Below are 21678 nucleotides of genomic sequence, written 5' to 3' on the forward strand. Positions count from 1 at the left end.
TATGTAAATGTCATAACTTGTGTTAGCTTCAATACATTTGTTTGCTTATTTGAAAAGTATTATATAAAGTGTTTTATCTTATAATTAGAAACCACTTGCAATTCTATCTCGGCGATGAAGCATGTGTGTATTTATAACACTTAGAATTAGACTTCAAAATGCTATTGAGTGTTTCCTCTATGTAATAATTCTGTACTACCAGCAGAGTGCGCTATTGTAATTTCAGCTTAATCCACTAGGGATTACTATTGCAAAACTAACCTGTATTTAAGAAAAGCTTATTTTCCTTCTAAAAATGGAAAGAGAATTACACTAGGGAAGAGTATTACACTTGGTAAAACAACACAGCACATAATCTCCAAAACACTTTTGCAAACTGGAATATTTCAAAACCGTCAATTCAAGCAGAAAGAAACTTCCAATATCAGATCCCTATTAATGCCAAACTTCCCACGGTAAAATAACCTGTCTATTTTATAATTCCAACTTTGCAAAGAAATATGATTTGTCCTTCTCAAGGAGGAGTAGGACTGGGTAAAACAAACAGTCTCACTTCTTCAATTAGCATTTCACGAAATGGCGACTGCCGTGTGGTTCATTTTAAACATGCTGGCAAAACAAGATGGCAACTTTTCCAACCTTTGACCTGAAGAACAAAGGGATTTTACAACACCTCGTGGCTTTCACAGCGGAGTTTTTTTTAAATTCAACACAAAACAACAATGCAGTTTAAAATAACATTTCTATTTAATGTACAATTTATAAATGGGCCTCATACCCTTACGTCACAGTTCTCTACCCATGCACGTAATTTTTGACTTTAAGAGCCAGTATGGTTATCTCCTCTGTTTAAACACGCCATGTTGGGACAAATTTAAGACGCAAATCAAACACAATCAGCAGAATATCGTCTAACTAACGCACGAATGTCGCACTTCTCATCGTAATCCACACGCAATGTCTGTTTGAAAACAGGAAAACAACCACTGAAAGTTTGAAACTTTCAGGCCTTTTCCTCGAAAAGGACTTTTTTATAAGAAAGCCTCACTGTAATCAAACACTCACTCAACTGTGTTCTTGTTTAAATAGTCTCCAACCATTCACGTTAACTTAAAACGTAACAAGAAACGCAATTGAAATGATTGCCAAATCACACAAAGGACTTTTAAAAATAAAACAAACACTCTCTCCAATAATCTCAGCTTCCACTGTGATTTTGTTCTTTTGTTTAAATAGCCACACACTATTCACGTTAACTTAAAATGTAACAAAGAACACTATATTGGATTAGCCTCTTGCCGACATGTAATAACAGACAAACGAATAGCTTCGTTAGATATAAGAAAAATAAGTAAATATGAACTCACCCTGCTTGTGACAAAGCAACGCACCAAGGTATATAATTCTTATTGTTATAAATTTGGTTGTTTTAACATTAATTTAGGCAGTCTTTCTCAGGAGTCCAACTTACCAGACAGACACACACTCCTATTGTTCACTATGTAATCTATTGAAGATTTTGAATAAACAGGTACTTCTTTTACCTTTGGTTATTGGGCCCGAGTGTATATCTGCCAGCATTGTTCAAACTCCTTTGAAAACTGCAACTGCTCTCCCGGTGGCGAAACGAGATGACGTCAGGGTCACCAATTGTTATGCTGTGTTCGTTATTCTCACGTCCAGGTAAGAAGTTTAAAAAGGAGACTAAATGGAGTCTCGGAGAAGGTTCAAATTGGTACTTTAATTAATAAAAAGCGTGGTAATGTCACAAACAGAATATAGTCCGAACAGAAATACAGCTGTGATTTCTGGCTCTGGTCGTGAAGAAAAGAGAGCGTCCCCTCAGGTCGTGCTGTTTATATATCCTCTGCTGGCTCCTCCCTGCGGGCCGGCTCTCCACATTTCAATATCCGTTGTTACGCATATCAGAGGATAAAGACATTGTACATTCAATATATATCTAAACACGCCTTTTCTCTTCCTTAACTCTTTCATGACTTTTCATTTAACACATTCTAAACGCTGTAATCAATACTCCTAAAAATACAGGAAATACTTCACAGCAGTTTGGTTTCCGGTCAGTCTGAATGTTGTCACATGCTAACCACATCTGTAAACAATAAAGTAATCAAATAAACTGTACCTTATCCAACAATAATAATATCTCGACGTCTATAGTTGTAGTGTTGAAATCAGTAGGTTTCGCTGTGCAACATCATATCATATCGGTGCTAAATTCACCTCTATAGTAAACAGTGTCGGTTGTAACGCGTTACAAAAGTAACGGAGTTACAGTAATATATTACTTTTTGCCGTAACGAAGTAATGTAACGCATTACTAATGAAATGTGGGTAATATATTACCCGTTACAATGCTCAGTAACGCAGTTACAACACATTTTAACCCGAAATTAAATGGGTTAAATGTACTAACATAGCGAGACATTCCGACAACAGACAAATTGTGCGGGTAGATTAGTAAACCTGGTGTTTACTCTTCAGGCTTCGCGCCGGGATCTTCGGGGCAGTTGAATGTTATGCACCCTCTATTCAAAAAACAGAACGGAGCGAAAAATACTAACAACAAATTGTGTCAGGTGCGCGTGACCTGCTCCGCTGCGCGTGACCTGCTCCGCTGCGCGTGCATCATTTCCAAAGTGCTTCCACAGCAGTGACACACATCTGTGGATAATCATTTATACGAAAATTGTTAAAGCAACCATCACTAAACACCAGCAACACTGTATCTACTGCAGACAGTAGCAACGGGTCAGATGGGAACATCACGTTACCCTCCGTTGTGGACACTAGCTTACTCCCGCCTGACTCGCCGCCCTTGTTGCGAGGTGGGGGTGTTTACAACCCAACTCCTCACCGCGTGTTGTTTGTGACGAGTCCTGCTTGAAATCATAACAGGGAAGGAATTAGAAGACACCAGGATACCAGTTAAACAATAATCCGTTTTAATTAAACAAAGTAGTAATAATAATGCAATACGATATAATATAATACATTACTTATACAATTCAAAGAGTCATATAAGCAATGTGTGGAGTACTCCCGCTCTTATTCACGCCCTGCGGACATCCTATCGTCTTGTCAGCGCATGAAGAGAGACCCAACCACCAGAAAAACATTTCCCTAATACAAAGAAGGAGTGGTGTTTCATTGGGGAGATACCAAAACGCTATCTCACAGGGAAATCAGCGCCTGGCAGCTTTGAAAGCCACAGGTGTTGGGAAGGCACCTCATTAAAACTCAAGGAAAATGTCCCTCCCCATTTGTAAAACTTATCGATGGTTTAACCCAGAAAACATTATCAGGGATAATCTTTACACTCCAAACAGAAATCACCCTTAATTCTGCATCTTCCTTCTTCACAAATAGCTTAAAACACTCTTTTGATAAACAGGTAAAAAGTCAAAGAAAAAACTATTGTGCTCATCTATTTCTAACACACTTCTTTGGTACAATATCTCACATCAATTTCCACAATTCCCTCTTTTGCACTCTTAAAAAAGAGTGCAACTTACACAAGGCACTTGAACCATAACTATTGTCGCTCCTCTCCACTGTGTTCATCTCTCAACATTATATTTAGAGCCCTTTAAACATTTAGAAACAGCCCTTCATAGCAATTTCTTATGGCAGAATGAGAGGGAGACCAAAAAATGTCAAAAAACTGCGTCCTTGTCTGCTGAGTCTCCATACTCGTCCTCCGAGACACAGGCCAACAGTGTCAGGAGGGGGAGAAGCAGCTTTTCCCTCAATGGTGGAACGGATTAGTCTGACACATAATGAGCGGATGCACGGCACACCACAACACCCACATGATAGTCTCTGTCCATGGATATAACTCGAATGGTTTCATCAGACCCCTCTGAGGGCAGGATGGGCTGGTTACACGCAGCACATTTAGGCGCCAGGACCCTGTGGTAGTCTTTCAGACAGTAGATTTTATTCTCAGTGTCTACAGTGAAGGGCACTCCGTCCAGGCTCTCGTTGCAGATGACGCAGCGGAAACAACCGGGGCGGTACAACTTCCCCAGGGCCTGCCGGCCTGCATGTTCATGATCAGATGTCCACCTGCGTTGCACTTGTCTGCAGACTGCTGGAACCCAGAGTACAGAAAGTCCTCTTCAAGAACAAAAAACCCTTCCTGCGTCATAGTAGAACGCCTTCCCTCTCAGCCTTCGACTACAGGCGCTGCAGGTGAAGCAGCTGTCATGGTAGAGGCTGCCCATAGCTTGGCAGGCCTGGCTGGCTCCATACACCGTCTTGTTGCACTTAACACACACTCCTGTTTCAGCGGAGAGTGGAGTCCCCTGTGCCGTCCTGGCTTGCCGTGTCTTTGTCCCCTCTGATCCGCTGACGGCGGCTTCTGGGCTGCCTGCTAGAGAGATGTCTTCCTTCTCCTCCGGCTCGCTGATGGCGGCTTCCGAGTCGATGCTGAATAGATTTCCTTTCGATCTTCCTTCTCCGGTTCGATGATGATGCCTCCCGGGACGACTGCTGGATGGATGTCCTCTCGATCCTCCTTCTCCGCTCCGATGATGATGCCTCCTGGGACGACTGCTGGATGGATGTCCTCTGGGTCACTCGGTCGGGGCCGGAGAGCCTGGGGTTGACAGTCAGCCTCCTGCGTCTCGGGTCCCCCTTTTGGCGTCAACAACCTGTGTGGAGAAATCTGATACAAATCCCTCAAGCCTACGCTCCGGGCTCTGGGGCCCTCGGCTGTTTGACCCACCAGTGCGTGGCCACTTGGAGCCTGTTGGTGGGGTGTCTTAAAACAACAGACGTCTGTGAACAGGTTTTCTAAATTAATTGTGCAGCTTCAGAATCTTAATACTTGGACTGTGCCCACTAAATAAGAACCCCAACATCTTTAGGTAAACTAAATAACATATTTCAATAGCTCTGAATTTCTGACAAGCATCTGTGTTTATTTTTAAATGAAATCCCTGAGATCCCATTAAAAATCTAAATATGATTTGAACTGCTAATGTTTCTGGTAAAGAAACACACTAATCTTATGGATTCAAAAACAACCAAAATCACAATACTAACAAAGTCAATGGCTTCCTGGTGATACTGCTTCTACCTGTCAGTGCTTAGATATTATCCCGCTGAAAAAATGAATACAGAATTCCAACAAACTGTCATCAAATGTCTTTCTATTATGTATTTAGATTAAATGTATATCCCCATAATGACCTCAACAATAAAGTCTATGGCTTTTACTTCTTTACCAGGCTAGTTACATGATGTTGTCCAAATTACATTCTATCTCATTACATTACTATGTTTTAACTTAACTGTAAATATGTTCTTTCTACATTTCAAACCTCAGTTACTTTAATACCTGTTGAAACATTAGTTGACACATTACTCACAGGTCAGCTTCTTCAGTATTTCATTCTGGACTTACATCTCTCTGGTAGCCCCTTGGCCACTGATTCTTTATCTGTGTTACCTGCTATAACTCAATCAATATTAGAGACATGTCAACATTCATCAAACAGTGTGTTATCCCCAAATATGGAGCAGGTCAATTCTAAAACTGTCAATCAATGGTCAGATTGAACAATCGAGTTGGGGCAGCCGGTTCCTTTCAGTCCCTAAATGAGAAAAAAATGTACATTGTGAAGTTTACACTCCCCCTTTTTTACACATTATCTCATGTGTAAACAAAATCCTCCATGGGAAGAAAACCTTCAGGTCATAATGGATTATAAGACAATACCAAACGTTTTTCCCAAATGTACATCCATTATTTCCACAGTAAACACTTCAGTGAAATGAAGTGTTTCTCTCCATCATTCAGTCCTAAAAGAAACAGAATCTTCATGTTAGTTTGAGTTTCACATTCTGCAAACCGCCACCTCCTGTGGGAGTGAAATATCAAGTAGGTTAGAAACGGTTTCCCCTTTTGTGCAATGTTAGGAAACCTCTCATTTCACACATTATTATCACACAAAATAATGTGTTAGTCCAAAACATGCTTGATTAGTCATCGTTTTAAATCATGCAGTTGCACTGATCAGGTGCAACATACACTCACTCACACTGTCAGGTTGTAAAGTCAGGTTGGTCAGTTTGGTCAGGTTTGGTCAGGTACACCTCAGAGTCAGTCATTGACAGTGCCTTCCCAAGTTACCCTGTCGGTCAGGGTCAAAGGTCAGTTGGTCTCAGTCTTTTTGGCCATGTGTCGTGCTCTGCAGAGATTCCGATCTTCCAGCACAGGCCAGCATCCTCCGTCTATAAAAATCTGTATATATGGACCGCCATCATTTATTAATTCACAATTACAACTATGATGTTCAAGATATCTCTATATACTGCAATTCATTTACACCTAATTAGTATTAAAATGACTAATAGATCTATTTCAGAAACTTGTGTACATCACTATCTTGTGTCAAAACATTACTAGGATCTGTAAAGCTCTGCTATGTATTCCATAACTCATTCTATTAATTTATCTTCAATTCTGGTGCACTTAAAGAACAATGTTACCCTCTTTAACAGTGCGTGGAACCCTGGGTGTCCTGAACATGTAACAATCACTCCTTCCCTTATCAAGGACCTAAAAACAGAAGTAATTTCATCAATGGTTTGTAGCTGAACTTAGGAATCATCCCTCATGGTAGGTATGTTTTTACTTTTTAACATCTCTAAATGTCAGTTAATTACCAACTAAATGAATGTCCATTAGGAGGTGGTGCCGCTAGTCCTCTAAACTCATAATCTGGTGCCGTGCGCTTCCTGTGAAGCTGCAAGTAAGATTTTAAAACCCACTGCAGGGTGGGTCGAGTGACCCCTCCTCCCTATTGGTCGTCAATAATATGCACCCTTCTAATGGGTGATTGAAGGCCCCACATTATTTCCCATTTCAGCATCAGCCCTCTTTACTCTAAAATTACTTTTTAAATAGGAATATGTAGAAATGGAACAAATATTCAATCTTCAGAAAAGTTCTTAACCAATGTCTATCTGGTGACTAGCCAACATATTTTAAAATGTCAGATGTATAAAAATAAGCCTAAATACTCCCTTGCCATCAAAGTCCAAATCTAGACACAAGGTGAACAGTTTTGGTAACGGACAATTTAATCTAAAAACAAAACAAAATTGGACTTGTGTCCTTGTTTTTTGTTCTTCAAAATACATTAGCAAATACCCTGCGAAGTATTCGCAACCTAACTAACCCTCCCTAGGATATGAACTCCATTAATCCCTTTACTCATAGTTAGTTTATATGTCTAAATTATTATGTGTGACCTAATAATCAGATGTCTTGTTTGTCAACCAAGAATATTAAACTTTAATCTTTTCAGTATTCCAGACCATCGTTTAAACAATCAGCCTCCCCTCTCAAACACTAATGTTATTGTTGTACACCACCCTCTGGAAAACTCTTGCACAGTTATGCTGTCAAATCATCGCATATTTTCCTCAGAGTCTGAACCGTCTGAGACCAGCCTGTCTCAAGATCTTGTCACATGTGAACAGTCAGTAATGCGTTGTCCTCTGCAGCTGTAGTCAATAGGATCAATGAAACTCTTGCACTGGGATGTCCTGAGGGGGAAGGCACCTCTGGATCAATGTGCTACAGTCAGCAGACACACTTGTCCTCTGCACAGCAGGAATCCCCCAAAACTGCTGTTCCTCTTCCCACCACTGTTGCCTTGGCAACGAGGTACACGCAAAATGTCAAACCCTCCTCAGATGCGTTCTTTGCACAGTTCTTCTGTTTCTGTAGTGAGCAACTCTTCACCAACACACTGATTCAGAGTACAACCCAAAGGTGGCGCACAACTTTCCAGTGCCGCTGTAAATCACAATAAATCAGCAACTGGAGATAAACTCAATTTAAATCTCTCCCCCAAAGGGTTACAAAATAAAACGGCTGAGTGTCTATATGGTCAGGAATGCTGAAACATGTGAATGTTAAAACAAATCAATGGCAGTAGTCTACCCAGATTCTTTACTCCATTAAAAGTAGTAAAACCACATTGTAAAATCTCTTTTGTCTAGTTGAAGTCCTGCTTACTTCATCTTTAAAATCTTCTTTAATTTGAAACCACAAAAGGTCTTTAATGGTATCAATTGTGACTTTCTTAATATGAATTGTAAATGCAACATATGTTCTCTTTAGAACACAGATATGACAGTAGCTGCTGAAACTGGTTAATAGCAGTTTTCTGTCAACCTAGTTAAGCCTGTTGTTGTTATATCTAGTAAATATATTTTTATTTCATGTTTACTCACAAAACAATATGACATTATTTAGAAACAAGTTTTACTCTCTTACCAATAGAGTTGTTCATCAGTGAGTTCAACAGATGCAGCCACCCCCGCTTGTCCCATAAATAAATTGGTTGTGGTTACGTCCCACATGGACATAGCCACCTCTGCGTCATATGCATATGCATAACTTTGGTCGTCTTTTCTATCATAATTTAGCGTTAGATGGGGAGGGTCTGGAGGGGAACCATAAGGCCTGAGGAGGTTAATCCACGGCTTCCATTGTTGAAAAATGGAAAATAGTCCTGGCGTGTTGTCCTGGGGCCGGTCGAGCAACCCCCAGTATATAGTGGCATACTGAGTTGCATCTGAGATTGACCCAACAACATCTGAGAACCTGCGGCCATCGCATTGGGTGCAACGGGCTGCACAAACTGGCCATAGGGGGCGGCCATCGCATTGGGTGCAACGTGACCCTGGACTTGGTGTTGGGCCTGTGGGGCTGCCTCATGGGGTTTCTGGACATGCTGCACTTCTGCTGTGTACCCTTGTCCATGCCCTCTCTGTCCCCCTTGTCCCCGCCCTCTCTGTCCCCCTTGTCCCCGCCCTCTCTGTGGTGGGGGCCCATGTGGGCATTGCCTGTACCAGTGGTCGGCCTGTCCACAGGCGAAGCACCCCTGCTGTGGATTTTGGTTCTGTCCTGGAGCTGCTACAAACCCTCCTCTACCTCTAGCTCTGCCTCTGAACCCGCCCCTCTGTTGCTGAAAACCATTATTGTAGCCATATTGGGGCTGGTTATAGGACGGACCTTGGTTGGGAAAACCCCCTTTTTGGTTTGGCTGCCTCGGTGCCTGCTCTGCTGGCTCCAAGGGATGAACAATCAACTGTTTGGCACTCTTCATACTCTCATAAGCCCTGACACCTTCTGCAATTAAGTGAAGTATTTCTTCCTTTGTAGGTGGTTGTGCTGGCACGTGCGTCCCTATACTGTCACTAGAGCGTTGAAACTCCTCTCCCTGGGTCGGGGTTTGGACTGCGACCAGGACTGGGGGAGTTTTGGCCGTGAAGGGGGTAACAGCTACTCCGTTCATGGCGAGTGCTGCATTATGACAAAGCCTCCGTATTTTATCTAACTCCTCCTTTTCTTTGTTTAGTTTCCTCCGGCTTACTAATCCGTGCTTTTTTTGGTTTAGGTCACCCAGTTTTTTTACAAGTTGTCGTTCATAAACATTTAGAGCTGAGCTTAAATTTCCTAGAGCTTCATCTCCTCCCACTCTGTCTTCTTCTATCATTTTTTTTATGGAGGAACCCAAGGTCGGCACAAGCCTTTTTCTTGTCTCCCTGTTTGAGTCCACTGAGAATCAATCTCTCAGTCTGTCCCCATTTGCTCTCGGAAACTTCCGGGAATTGGGACGTGTAAATCTTTATTTTTAAACTGTCCCTCCATGGTGATTATATCTTATTTATCTGACTAGGTTGCTATGTGTTCAGTGTTATTTATTAATATATTGGACAATACTCGTCGTTACTCCTAACGTAGTTAATGTATTTATTTAACTGTCCTGCCCTTAATTCAAATGTGTAACTATTTTGAGTGTAAAAAACTGAAGTATTACACCCCCACTTTGAATGATGTATATTTATATATAATCAAGAAGTACTACCAGAAGCACTTATAATGCTATTAACGGACTGGCTTACCGAAAGGCAGTTGAGTAGTACTTGAAATGTTTTGGCTCTATTAACCCAGATATATATTTCAATTATCCTGTGTTCTTATTTTTTATTTTCCTAGTCTAACGCACTTATTGTGAGTCGCTTCGGATTAAAGGCGCCAGTCAAATGGAATGTAATAATGCAAGAAGTACTACAAAATACCTCCACCAGATGGCGGCACCTCACCAGTTCCACCTCACTTGAGGGGAAAGATGCTTCTGAGAGCAACCAGCTTAAACTATGCGTATTTATCTGGTCTTTTCTCCCTTATTTATTAGTAGTTATTCACATAAAATTATTCCCCGTACAGTCTATCGAGCTTTTTTGGTGCGATGTTTATTTCAACAGATAATGCGACCTTAGAATGCGCTTCGACACGGCTTTTCAGCTATGTGACATCCTCATGGAGCCGAAACCCAGGTCAACAGAATCCTTTATCGTCACGTTTAGCTTCTTAGATTAATAACCCCACAGAACAAGAGAACGAGATTCCGTTCGTTTCAAAATGGCTTTTTGAAATTTGCGTATCTCCTCTTGGATTTAATTACATATAATACACTCCAGCGTCCTATGAGGCTGAAGAAGTATTATTCAGTTTCGCCCTGGATGGATATCTTTTCTTATGAAACCACTGGACTCCGACTGAAATTGCCGACTTGATTTCTTTAAAAACAACGGGGCCCTGCACCATTTCTTACATTTCTCGTCGCTTCACGTGTAGCATCCTAGGTTCTCCACCTTTGCTTTATCATCATAGAGTAGTCCAAAGTTACCTACTTTATTCTATATGTACTGCATAATTATACCACAATTATAGTCCGTCGTTACCTATCTATGTTAATGTATGCAGTACACTATCTTATGATTAGTAGTCCGTCGTTACCTACCTATACTAATATATGCATTGCATTATTTATCATAAGTCTATGACACTGAGAAATATTCCTGACAACTCTAAAAAATTTGAATATATCCAAATCACAGATTTCGAGTGTAACGGGTATCCGTGCTTACCTGTGTTTTTGTATAGAGCTCTGTTTTTAGTTGTCAGAAGTATTTCGAGGTGCCCCCCTGGACTGCTTCGTCCGCTGGCTCCTGATGTGACTCCCTGTGAACTCCCACTCGCTAACGTCGGGTCACCACTTGTTGCGAGGTGGGGGTTTTTACAACCCAACTCCTCACCGCGTGTTGTTTTGACGAGTCCTGCTTGAAATCATAACAGGGAAGGAATTAGAAGACACCAGGATACCAGTTAAACAATAATCCGTTTTAATTAAACAAAGTAGTATAATGCAATACGATATAATATAATACATTACTTATACAATTCAAAGATCATATAAGCAATGTGTGGAGTACTCCCGCCCTTATTCACGCCCTGCGGACATCCTATCGTCTTGTCAGCGCATGAAGAGAGACCCAACCACCAGAAAAACATTTCCCTAATACAAAGAAGGGGTGGCGTTTCATTGGGGAGATACCAAAACGCTATCTCACAGGGAAATCAGCCCTGGCAGCTTTGAAAGCCACAGGTGTTGGGAAGGCACCCCATTAAAACTCAAGGAAAATGTCCCTCCCCATTTGTAAAACTTATCGATGGTTTAACCCAGAAAACATTATCAGGGATAATCTTTACACTCCAAACAGAAATCACCCTTAATTCTGCATCTTCCTTCTTCACAAATAGCTTAAAACACTCTTTTGATAAACAGGTAAAAAGTCAAAGAAAAAACTATTGTGCTCATCTATTTCTAACAAAAAAGGGAACATTGTTTCAGAAATCTATAAAAAACCTCTCTATATTGGAGAGGAAAAATGTACCTTTTGTTCCTTCAACTATTAACACACAGGAATGTATAAACTCACACATATACTTATTCAAGATACATAGATTTCCTTAAAACCTGGCCTGCCAGAGATCTCAAACAGAATTTCCTCTCCCCACACCCACTCACCCTGTGCTGCATACCTCGACCTCCCCCACTGCAATAAAACTTATTTTTTACAGCCCTTTGTCTCTCGCCATTTTAGTCCTCACATTTATGAAAGGATCAAAACAGAGAAATCACTATAAAACACAAACACAGGTATTGCTTGAACAGTATTCACTTAACTGCTACTATTTGATAATTACCAGGGAACTCAACAGACCTCTTTTAGTGTCTGGAAATTGCAACAAGACTTTCTGCCTTTTTACATGTATCACACTTCTTTGGTACAATATCTCACATCAATTTCCACACCCTCAACCCCGGAGCAGCAGTCTTCATCGCCCGAAACACAGCCGCCCCTCTGCAATAGGGTCTGTCTGCAGACCGCAGCAAGGAGGCGTTTCCTATAGGGGCGTTTCCTATAGGGGCGTTTCCTATAGTGAACGACGGGAGCCGGCTCGCGAACGAGACGTTTTTTGTTTTGTTTTTGCGGAGGGATCTAGATCGGCATGAAGGCACAGTATGCAATGTGCAATGTGGACATTATCCCGCTTATTACACATGGCCACATTCTCATCAAAGTAACGACATGACTCCCAATAATAATGGAAATGCTTTTATGGATTTAGAAAAAGATTTTATTGATTTAAAAAATAGTTTTTTGTATTGATTTAAATTGACATGCATCCGCTAAGAAAAGTAGTCCGTTGTTACTGTTTGAACTAACGTAACAACGGCAGGAACTGCTTCTATAGTGTTTTTGAGGAGCTTTTTGATTACAGATTTGAAAACATTGTTGCTTGCTTTAAAAGTATCACAATTCATTATGTCAAACCTTGAAAGATATCCCTGCCCTAATGCCAAAAGTAACTGGCAACTGAATATATGTCGCCGTAGCTATGATGTCTATGTCTGGACCGCTGCGTAAAAAGGAGGGTTTCTGACCCATTACTTCTCTTCTTACTTCTATAAGAATAAAACACGGAGGACGGAGATCTCTCTTTGTCCCCCTCTTCTCCCCGCTGCAGCCTAGCAGTTGATCTCAAAGCACGCTCCCCTCTCCTGCAGGGAGAAAAACTATATGTATATACTTTATATAGGTTGATACAGTAGCCCCTTTTTTTAAATAGTTTTTATGTTGCCATCTGTTTTGTGTAGCGTGGTTCTACAAGCAAGTCAATGCATTCATTGGGTGGTATCAGAGAGTTACACGGGTCTGTAAATGCAATGAAAACAATTGGCCACAGCAAATAATTTATATTAAACATGTAATTTTTACTTTTGAATACTTTAGTACAAAGGATGTCTTGAATAATTTAAGTGATATATGTGTACACATATAAATCATTAGTCAAAACAGCGCTACATTTGATTTAATTAAAAGGTATAATATGTGGTAAACTGAAGAGCCCTTTGGGAGCCGGAAGAGCCGGCTCTTCTTGGTGAGCCGAGCCAAATGATCCGGCTCAGCAAGAAGAGCCGGAATTCCCATCACTAGAACAATGACTTCTTCTGCGAGGATTTATAAAAGCAGCTGGATAAAAAAAGTTAGGAAACGCCCCTATAGGAAACGCCCCTATAGGAAACGCCTCCTTGCTGCGGTCTGCAGACAGACCCATCTCCCCCTCTGCGGCCCGCAGGTGCCAGCCAGGATACCACGGCAAAACAGAGCCTGCCCAGGTATATCTAAACAAGTACCCGCCTGTACAACTGCGGTCAACTCAGCCGTCTCTCGCATTTGCTTGGTCAAATGAGCAGCGCTTCATTTTTGAGTGCGCGATTAATAGCGTATTTACGGTAATCGCCGAGAAGTAGCGCTGACGCTAGTACAAGTGTTTATGTTATATTTGATCAATCAATCAATGATATTTGATGAGGGATAAAATGATTTTTAGCCATAAGTTCTTAATAAAATTGGTACTGTTGGACTCAGTACATGTTAGACTACTACCAAAAATACAATCAAGTACTTTTACTGTGTACTATTTGAGTAATACTCTGTCAAACTCCCCTCCAGAGTACAATAATGCATGTTTTCTGCCCTTTTTGATGAGAGATCTGAGTACACAAAATAATGTATTCTGCTATCTTTGATGAGAGATAAAATGATTTTTTGCTATAAGTTCTTAATGTAATTGGTACTGTTGGATGCAGTCCTACTTGGACTAGTAGCACAAGTACAATCAAGTACTTTTACTGTGTACTTTTTGAGTAATCCTTTGTCAAACTCCCCTCCAGAGTACAATAATGCATGTTTTCTGCCATCTTTGATTTGAGATAAAATTATTTTGTGCTATAAGTTCTTAATGTAATTGGTACTGTTGGATTCAGTACTACTTGGACTACTACCAAAAGTACATTCAAGTACTTTCACTGTGTACTTTTTGAGTAATCCCCTGTCAAACTCCCCTCCAGAGTACAATAATGCATGTTTTCTGCCATCTTTGATTTGAGATAAAATGATTTTGTGCTATAAGTTCTTAATGAAATTGATACTGTTGGATTCAGTACTACTTAGACTAGTAGCACAAGTACAATCAAGTACTTTTACTGTGTACTTTTTGAGTAATCCTTTGTCAAACTCCCCTCCAGAGTACAATAATGCATGTTTTCTGCCATCTTTGATTTGAGATAAAATGATTTTGTGCTATAAGTTCTTAATGTAATTGGTACTGTTAGATTCAGTACTACTTGGACTAGTAGCACAAGTACAATCAAGTACTTTTACTGTGTACTTTTTGAGTAATCCTTTGTCAAACTCCCCTCCAGAGTACAATAATGCATGTTTTCTGCCATCTTTGATGAGAGATAAAATGATTTCGTGCAATAAGTTCTTAATGAAATTGGTACTGTTGGATTCAGTACTACTTGGACTACTACCAAAAGTACAATCAAGTACTTTTACTGTGTACTTTTTGAGTAATCATTTTATCTCTCATCAAAGATGGCAGAAAACATGCATTATTGTACTCTGGAGGGGAGTTTGACAGGGGATTACTCAAAAAGTACACAGTAAAAGTACTTGATTGTACTTTTGGTAGTAGTCCAAGTAGTACTGAATCCAACAGTACCAATTTCATTAAGAACTTATTGCACGAAATCATTTTATCTCTCATCAAAGATGGCAGAAAACATGCATTATTGTACTCTGGAGGGGAGTTTGACAAAGGATTACTCAAAAAATACACAGTAAAAGTACTTGATTGTACTTGTGCTACTAGTCCAAGTAGTACTGAATCCAACAGTACCAATTACATTACGAACTTATAGCACAAAATCATTTTATCTCAAATCAAAGATGGCAGAAAACATGCATTATTGTACTCTGGAGGGGAGTTTGACAGGGGATTACTCAAAAGTACACAGTAAAAGTACTTGATTGTACTTGTGGTAGTAGTCTAACAAGTACTGAGTCCAACAGTATCACTTTTATTAAGAATGTATGGCTAAAAATCATTTTATCTCATCAAATATAGCAGAAGTGGCATGATTTTGTTCTCAGGAGAAGAATTTGAGAGTATTACCCAGAAAAAAGACAGTAAAAGTACTTCATTTTATTGTTGGTAGCAGTCAAACTAGGACTGAGTCAAATGTTAGTTTTTTTAACAATTGATGGTAAAAATAATTTGAAGCACGCATGAAAACACGCATTGTGCTTCTCTTGCGTTACGCTTCTCAGCGATTACCGTAAAGGCGTTATAAATCGCGCACTCAAAAATGAAGAACTGCTCATTTGACCAAGCAAATTTGAGAGACGGCTGAGTTGACCGCAGTCCTGTACAGTGGGGTTAGGTGGTCATTTTGCAGCTCGTGGTATACAAATAGACAAGGGCTAGAATATGTGAAAATAGTGCCATATTCTGCCATGCCTGTAGAAATGTTGGGTCAAAAATAATGCATACAATAGTACGGATGCCTTCACCACGAATGGCTACAAAACTATCTCATATCCCAAGCTTATCAACAAGCTAATGTTGCAGCTGAAATGATCTCCAGGTCACAAATTCAACCTCACATGATGTGATCCAGTTTTCAAGGACAGTAAATGTTCTCTTCCCAGAGTATATGATGGGACCAAGGTGATGTTTAGTAGGCTACATGGTTTTAATAATACTTTTGCTTTTCAATGTTTGCCATTTCAAACCATGAGCTGGTTCAAATAATATTTGCCTTGATTTACAAAATGTTCTCATTTGTTTTATCAGTAGAGTTTTGAAGCTGTTGTGCTTTTCTTTGCCATAGTCCACTTTGGACTATATGAAATATTTCAGGATTGCACTTTTAACTCACTTGAAATGTTCTCACTTGCTTGGTTTCAAAACATAACAAATGCCATAATCTGTTCATTGGGGACCATCAATGCTATTTTTCATTGCTGTTGCCGGCCACTATTGCTCATGTAAACCTACTACTGCTGCGCCCCCTGTAATCTCACAGGCACCCTGAGTCATTTTGTTCTGGAACCGGGCCTGCACACGGCCATATACTAAACAAACTACAGAGCCCATTCCGTGTTCCTGTTATTATTCACTTCCTCTCTGCCTTCTTCTGGTGATTTATCTGACGTCCAGCGCTCCGTCTGTTAACCTCTTTTCCTTTCTCTTTCTTGGTCCTCCTTAGCAACCTTCATTATAGTCCTTGACAGTGGTCTGTACTACTGTATTAACAACGTGTCACATGTTAAGAATTTACAATCAGAATCGAGTATTCAACTAAGCCGTGTAATACAAGTTGTTAGTAGCCTTAAGGGCCTACACAGTTGTTATGCTATACCACATCGCCCTTCACTGGATGTATAATGAGCTGCACTAAACTACATTTTAGCATTTAAAATACCTAGCCATTCTTTTGCGGTTATTTTGGTGAAAGTAACTAGAAAAGTAACTAAAGTAGTGTAACTCATTACATTTCAGAGACAGTAATTTTGTAATGTAACGTATTACTTTCAAAAGAGAGTAATAAGTAATATGTAATATATTACATTTTGGAAGTAACTTGCCCAACACTGATAGTAAATGGTATATTAGCCTCATGCTAACCGGAGATGAAGGATTTTCAGAATAAAAGCTTAACAAGTTCTTGTGCACAAGAACTTCTGGTTTTTCAGTATAAAACAGCAATTAAACTGACTGTGTTTAAAGAGCCTGTGACACGGTTTTCCCCCATCATCCAAACCCATCAATTTGAGTACATATTGTCCCCTTGAAAACCGTTACTGAACTGATTTTGGATATTTGTACTTTGATAACCATTAATCTGCCTTCAATGTTGACAATTGTCTGGATCTTCTCGCGGATTCTTCAAGTCCCGCCAAATGATGGGTGACGTCATTGCGGGCACAGCGCTCCAGCTGCACCGTCCAGGATCCCAGCATCTGCATGTAAACCTTTATATATATACAATCAGATGTAAACGCACGACGGCGCACACAGCAGCAAGCTCAGACAGCGATGACAGGTTAATGTTGAACGTGTCTGAGAGCTCATATGAGGCTGAAGGATCGGTTTATGTTGAATCTGTTAGAAGTTTAGGAATGAGGTGCGTCAATATGGGCGATCATATGGTCATGTAGCCAGTGGGACTGGGACTAAAAATCATCCCGGGACTCTCGACCGGCCCACTTCGGTACCGCTAGTAAATTGTCAACGGGGGGAGCGGGGGATGTAAAATACAAATATAATGTATAATGTCTGTGTCTTTAACATTAGCGCTGCTAGCCACCTGTGCCCTGTACTACGAAGCCAGTTCAACAGACCCTGGATATGTTTGAGTAACAAACAAACTAACAACAACAAACTAACAACAACAAACTAACAAACGAGATCTCGCTAAGCGGTCCTACGACGCTGGTTATCAACTCGGTAAATCAAGCCAGGGTTTCTCTCTCCAGCTGAGAGCGCGTTCACGTCTAAGACACGCGTGGATCTGACTTTAATTACATTTGTCTCGAGTGTTTCGTCAACATAATGTGTTAAATAATACTTCTGCATCCAGTCTGTGACACTGTGAGTGTTGCATGGCCAGATGAGGCTGGAGAAGCTGACTCAGATAAGGAAATATATGATATATTATGATATTATATGATCGATGATCTGATTGATGATGTAATATGAATGATAAGTGCGACACGTCGGCGTCTTCTCTGCATACGGCAGTTTAAACTGTATTTCCTTTATCCTGTAATATGACTTGAGAGATTTAAACTCCGCACACTGAGTTGATCTCTTTTCTATAGACGCCGGAGGCGGACAGCGTCAGGTAAAACAAGTTATTTAGCCTTCTCAAACCTGAGCCTCACGCGCCGCCTATGGGGGATGTGCTAGTTACTTATCCGACCGGCCCACTTCTGTACCGGCCCATCGGGATTCGTCCCGATGGCCAGTCCGCCACTGCACCCAGCCCACGTAAATTGTCAACGGGGGGAGCCTCGCTGCGGGGAAACGGTGGACCTAGTGTCCCGATCGGAGTGGGAATAATAATAATAATCCGTGCATTTTATCCATTAATTTCCCCAACATTGTGGTAAAAAACCACACGTTTAATCCACGTTGGTGTACTACAACTACAAAAAGCATCGGTTTGTTTTCTCATCAGGAAATGCAGACCGGCTCAAACAAACGATTTTTAATCATCATCCTCACTCATCATTTAATGTATCATATGTTCGCCGAATTGACATGAAAGCACTAATAAATGTAGTTTCATCCACTTGAGTTTATAACCACAAAAATAATCGATTTGTTTTTATATCACATCCGACGGGAGGAAATTCAGCAGCTCTCACTCCTGATTTTTAATCCTAATGTAATCATCATCTTCACCACGATCATTTATGTTTATGTCGCCGAATTGACATGAAAGCACTGACAAATATTAATATACTGTAGTCAACTTCATTAAAACGTTATTAACGTGCCTAATCTCAGTAATTCACCATTTCTACGCATGACAACACACTTTGTCCGTGTTTGGCTCTCGAAGCGTTCCCGCATTGACGTCACTTCCGGCTTCCCCCAAAACTTCAAAATGAGTCGAAGGAATTTCCCCGCGATGTTCGAAATTATTGATATTTAACGAAACGGTATCGCTTTTTCTTTTTTAAACTGACGGTTCGAGATTACTAGTAGCCCAATATTTCATTGCACAACAGTTGTTGGGATGGTGTCACAGGCTCTTTAAGGTGCACTATGCTCTCAAAACATTGATTTTAATTTCTAACAGTACTAAATAAACCAACGACTTGGCTCACACAATTGTTTAAGAATAATTGTATTGTTTAAATAATGATTTTATTGATTCCGCTATAAAAAAAACGAGTCTGTTCCACTGCGTACCAAAGGCTGTAACTGCGGTGGTAATGTAACTTAAAATGTTTTCTTCTGCTGTTCTCTTTAGTCTTTACTTCCTGTCTGTCTTCTTCTGTTGATTTCTCTAACGTCCAGTACTCTCTATTTTAACCTCTTTCCTTCTCTTGTTCTCTTTGTCTTTTCTTTACTTGGGTTAGCCATCATGGATTCAAAGTTTCGTGCTCCAAAAATATAAAAATAAATATTCAAAAAGTATTCTACACTGTTTTCAGATAGAGAAAACAAATGTCTGTTGTCCACAGATGACGTTAAATGACCGTCATTCTTTCTACGGATTGATATGACTGCCATACCTTGAGCAGAGCCTCCTACGCAGCAGTAGCGAAAACACCATACCTCTGGAATGTCCAATTTGACCAATCAGGACAGAGTATTTAACCAAGCGTTGTAATAAAAATTAATAAATGTACCCAGAATCCCATTCTTGTCTCAAATCATCTCCCTTATGTCTCTGCTTAATCGCCAATGTGTATTCGTTTTGTTAATTGTTCAAAACGCTGCAGGCATTTTGAAAACATGACTTTAAGTTCTGGAAGATTGTGATAGCAATCGTATAACATTTGAAAGCCTGAATAATGAATTGATTAATTGGAAAAGTAATGATCATAAGTGGCAGCCCTTCTTGTGTAAGGCTGGTGAGAATAACTCCAATTTGTGTTTTGGAGAAGAGAAGAAGGTGGTCATGTTTCAAGTTGTCTTACTGAAAAAGAAAGTCAGTTTAATCTTGTGTTTCCCTTTGTGCAAATATTTGAGTATTCTGAGTAAACCCCAAATGCCTGTGAAATCACGAACACGCCTTTAAAGATGTGAAAACGCTGCTGGAGGATGCCTTTGTTTGCATACTCTGCGTAACCAGCCCTGCTTTCAGAAAAGAACGTCGATATCCAATAAGTCTGTCAACATCAAAACACTTTTTTAACATATTTACTGTCACTTTATGTGCATATGGTGATGAGGTATTGTTATGAAGGTTTTCCTTTTTTATTTTGACCTTGGAAAAAGCTTTCTTCCTCACGTCTCCTCTGTATACTCACTCTGTTATTCTGTCCTCTCCCTCTCTGATGTATTGACAGAGGCTGTGGTTGAATATTCTGCCAGTGTCGTCTCTGCTAAGAGTTTCAGAGCGTGATTTGTAACCGTTACACTAAACGTGTAGACGACACACTCGGCCCCAATATGCTGTTTCCATTCAGGCTGCGTCTGCGTCAGTCTTTGACCCCATCAAACCCGCGTCGTTCATCACTCCACAGTTTCCCTTTTTCATCTCTGACCAATATCAGTTTACATAGACTGGCTTTTTATTATTTTATCATTAATTTTATAAAGTGTTAGAACTCCAGTACAATTTTAAGGTAGGCCTACTTAAAGGAGACCTATCATGCTATATTTGAATAATATATTGTAGGGCCATACCTATATAAGGTACTGTTAGTGTATTCTAGAACCCTGAAGGCAGGAGAGACTGAAAAGAGTCAAGGGAAGCTTATAAAAGTTAACAGCATTTAATTACACAAAAGATGCGGTGGTGTACAAAATGAAATGTGCGAGTGGAGGCGCTCTCCTCATCCGACCGGTCAGTCCAGGTCAGCAGGTGGAAGAGGTCAATTCTTGGCTTGCTCTTCCTGTTGTCATCTGAGGTCTTCTCCTATTGGCCGGCGTCGTCGGGGGGCGGGTCCAATGCAATTCCTGCCTTTTTCTGTTGTTAAATTATATCATTCTGGTGTCTGTGGTTATTTAAACATTCCCTAATAAACGTTATTCAGAGGCAATACATGAGTGCTAAACCCAGTGTGCTCAGTGTACAACATCACATGTCATTTCACCTTCGTTTCACGGTTTGAAAATGCAGCATTTTGCCACATGCTAATGCTAACCGGAAGTGAATAATTTTCAGAATACAAGTATTAAATTAATAGTTAGTGAACTTCCGGTTTTTCAGAATAAAACTGATTTAAATTAAATAGTGTATTTAATTTAAATTACGCCATATCAACATTGATTTGAATTTCTAACAGTACATTTATACGTTTTCTTTCGTTTACCAAACAGATCATGCATTTTAGCTCTATTTTGCTCTCCTGTCTTTGCATGCGCTGCAGCTGACCACGCCCCCCTGCAAAGGAGGGGGCCGAGAGTTACGAGCGTCATGTTACCATGCTGTTACCATGCTGTTACCATGCTGTTACCATGCCACGGCAACCTCTCATTCCCCTGATAGGTGTAGAGTTGGCCATATAGGCGGAGCTCCTCGTCACTGACATCAGACTATTTTCAAATCAGTATCAGTCTGCAAAATGTGTACGTTTGCTTTTTTCAGGTTTCATATTTGTATTTGATGCCTCTATAATTTTACTGAAATAAGAAACAAATTGTGCTCATTTTCAGGTTTCATATTTGTATTTTGTGCCTAATGACAC

This window comes from Pseudochaenichthys georgianus, chromosome 8 (assembly GCF_902827115.2).
Source record: "Pseudochaenichthys georgianus chromosome 8, fPseGeo1.2, whole genome shotgun sequence".
Lineage (NCBI taxonomy): Eukaryota > Metazoa > Chordata > Actinopteri > Perciformes > Channichthyidae > Pseudochaenichthys > Pseudochaenichthys georgianus.